Source organism: Myotis lucifugus, unplaced genomic scaffold (genome assembly GCF_000147115.1).
Source record: "Myotis lucifugus unplaced genomic scaffold, Myoluc2.0 scaffold_150, whole genome shotgun sequence".
NCBI classification, from domain to species: domain Eukaryota; kingdom Metazoa; phylum Chordata; class Mammalia; order Chiroptera; family Vespertilionidae; genus Myotis; species Myotis lucifugus.
The window spans coordinates 322,874-326,227 of NW_005871198.1; positions in this window are offsets into that span (position 1 = coordinate 322,874).

Below are 3,354 nucleotides of genomic sequence, written 5' to 3' on the forward strand. Positions count from 1 at the left end.
AGTGGATTTGGTCTTTCAAGAGTAAAATTTTAACATTCAGTATTGAAACATTTTCCTATATCTCAGCAATTTCCCAATCTTTTCCTACGAAAGGCTTTGAGAAAGTAGTTCTTCCTTTGTATTGTATGTTGAGAGTTTCTGCATGTGTCCCCTTAAAATTCATAGGTAGCAAAGAATGAAACAGGTTAAAATCAGTATACCATTGATGAAATCAGTCAAGAGCAATCTAGCTATAAAAGGAAAAAAGAGATTTGGGAAATACCCAAATTCAATCAAGTATCTAGAATTTCAGGAAAGCCTGAAAATGTTTTAGACTCATCCAAATGATTGGCTTTACTACAGATTAAAACAACCCTAACTCAGAGGAGGCCACAGTAAACTGAATAATCTATTCATTTCCCTCTAGTTGACTCCTTCTCTTCCACAGCCCAACCAGCTTTACTAATCTCAAGGCCAGACCCACTTAGGTTTCCTCTCTCCCAATACAAGCTCCTTCAACCCTCTCCTTACTCTGCCAAATCTCTCTCTTTTCCTCTCCTATCTACAGGGGCAAATATCCCTACTTCTTTGACAAGCTGTCCCTTTAAATGTGCTCTCAATCACATACTTTCTCTATTCCTCCGTGAATTTTCATTATTCTCCCAAAACATGCTCATATCTTCCCAGTCCTAAAAAAAAAAAAAAAAGGTCAATTCTACACCTTTTCAAATACTGTACCATAATTTCTCCTTTCTGTTGGTGCCCAACTTCCTGAACAAGTAGTTTACATTTACTTTTTTCATTTCCCTACAACCTATTCATTTTTCATTCTATGGACATTGCTATATATGCTTTCCTCTCTGTATAGTCTCCAGTGACGTTGTAAATGCCAAATCTAGTGACCACAGTCCACTTCCTATTTAAGATTCTAGAAGCATTTGAGTATTGACTAACTCCTTCCTTGAAACTCTCTTCTCATGCAACTTCTTTGTCCATCCACTGTTGTGGTTATTCTATTGCCTCTCAGACCTACTCCCACTTTCTCCTCTCCCCTGATAAATTTAAGTGTTTCCTGAATTAAGTTCTGACCTTCTTTCTCTTCTGCCTTTAGATGACTTGAGTGAACTCATGGACTCCCTCACCATCATTTGAACTCATCTTTGTGTAAAGAACTGCTGAACTATTTTGTTCATGAGCGTTCTACAGAGCTTCAGACTTACATTTCCAAGTTGTTGAGAGATGAATCCACATGGGTTATTCCATGTGTTTAAAGGTAATGAAATAGTGTGGTGATTAAAAAAAAAAAAGTTTGAACTTTGGGGTTGGACCTGGGTTGGAATTCCATTTCTACCACTTAAATAGATATTAGTAACTTAATCTAACTGAATTTCCTCCCATGTACAGTAACCCCTGCTTCTCCGGGCCCTTATCAAGATTAAATAGGAAAATGCCTGGAAGGTACTTAACACATAAGAGCTTGAAAAATAGTGACGATTTTTTTTGTCTGCTCCTTCCTCTGCACTCTTCATCTCGGTGTATAATGTCATCCGTGCTCTCAGTCACTGATTTAACTACAACTTCCTCTTCCTGCCACACACAGCCAGTTGATCGACAGGGTCCTACTGATTGTTCCTCTATAATATTTCTCCTCTATTCCCACCTCCCCTTTTACTTCTTCCTCAGCCATTGCCATACACTGCCTCCTGCTGGGATTATTACCTTCTATTTATAACTATCCTTGCCAGCATCATTTTTTCTCAGGTATAGAGTTGGTCATGTTACTGCCAAATCCCTGAATGGTTTCTCCTAACTTTAGGAAAAGTTTATCTCCTTGATATGTAACTTAGTGTCCTTAGTGTCCTTGGTATAGGACTAGAACAGATTGATCTTCCCATCCTCAGCCACTGTAATCCATACCAACTAAGCAAGCCCAGGGCATTGTTCTCCATCTTTGCTTTTGTTCATGCCATTGCCTCAGCTTGAGATGCCCTCTCTCCACCCCCTTGACCTATCGAAATTTCTAACTCACTACAACAGATATTTGTATACCCATGGTGTAGCTGCGTATTCACAAAAGCCAAAAGGTGGAAACAGCAGCTGATGAATGGATAAACAAAATGTGGGATATTCATACAACAAAATATTGCTCAGCCTTATGAAAGGAAGAAGATTCTGATACCTGCTATAACATGGATAGGCCTTGAAGACATGGTGATTGAAATAAGCCAATCACAAATACTGTAAGACTCCACTTATATGATGCATGTAATCAAATTCACGAAGACAGAAGCAGAATAGTGGTTGCCAGGAACTGGGGGGAGAGAAAAATGGGGGAGTTATTGTTTAATTGGTGAAGAGTTTCAGTTTTGCAAGATGCAAAAAGTTCTGGAGATGATGGTGCTAATGGTTTTGCAACAATGTCAATTCACTAATTGTCACTGAGCTGTATAGTTAAGAATTATTAAAATGGCCAATTTTATGTACATTTTAGCATAATTTAAATTTTTTTCTAACTCACTTTTTGTTACATGTATTAAATACCAGGGGCTATGCTAGGCACTGGGAATACACAACTCGATACATAAAGTGCTGCCTGTCCCACTGAAAAGAGAAGCTTCAGTTCTATCGCTACACGGAAAACTCAGGTGATTACACTGGAAATTTAAAGCCTTCTTCTGCCTCTGTACCTCTGTTAGCACTTGTCATATCTTGCCCTATAGGGTGTGTGGTCCTTGTAAACGTTTGTCTCTGTATAGAGATAATAAAATACCCTAAGGTCAGGAGCTCTGTCTTATCTATTCATTTATTTCTATCTATCATAGCACTTAATACAGTTCATTGCACATAATGGGAGCTCAATAAATACTTGTGGAGTAGAACAGAATATAATGGAAGTTAAATTCAGCCATCGGTGATGTTCTGGGCAGGAAATGACCACCTCATCCACAGGCCTTCCTCCGAGTGGGTGTACTGACTGACCAATAGCATTCTCCACCACCACTGCCAACAAAACAAAACAAAACAAAAAACAAAACAAAATCAAAGGAAAGCCCCAGTTCAAAAATACAACTCCATATTCAATACCTGGTACTCTAGCTGTTTGAGACTCTATTTATGATTTTTAGTAAATGTGGCTATCATCTCATATCTGCATTAATTTTCTAAAATTTTACATTTAAAGCTGTGATTTAAACATGGATGGATGGCTTGGACACATCTGAATATTTACAACCAGAGCTGCGAGCCACCCATTAAGAGTTTTGGGAGAAGAGGTATAGCCACCAACAGCTGGCATCCTCCGTGACCTGACCTACTGGAGTTTGGAAGAGTCTGTCTCATAGCTGGTTTGGTTTTCAGTACATGGCAATAATCAGC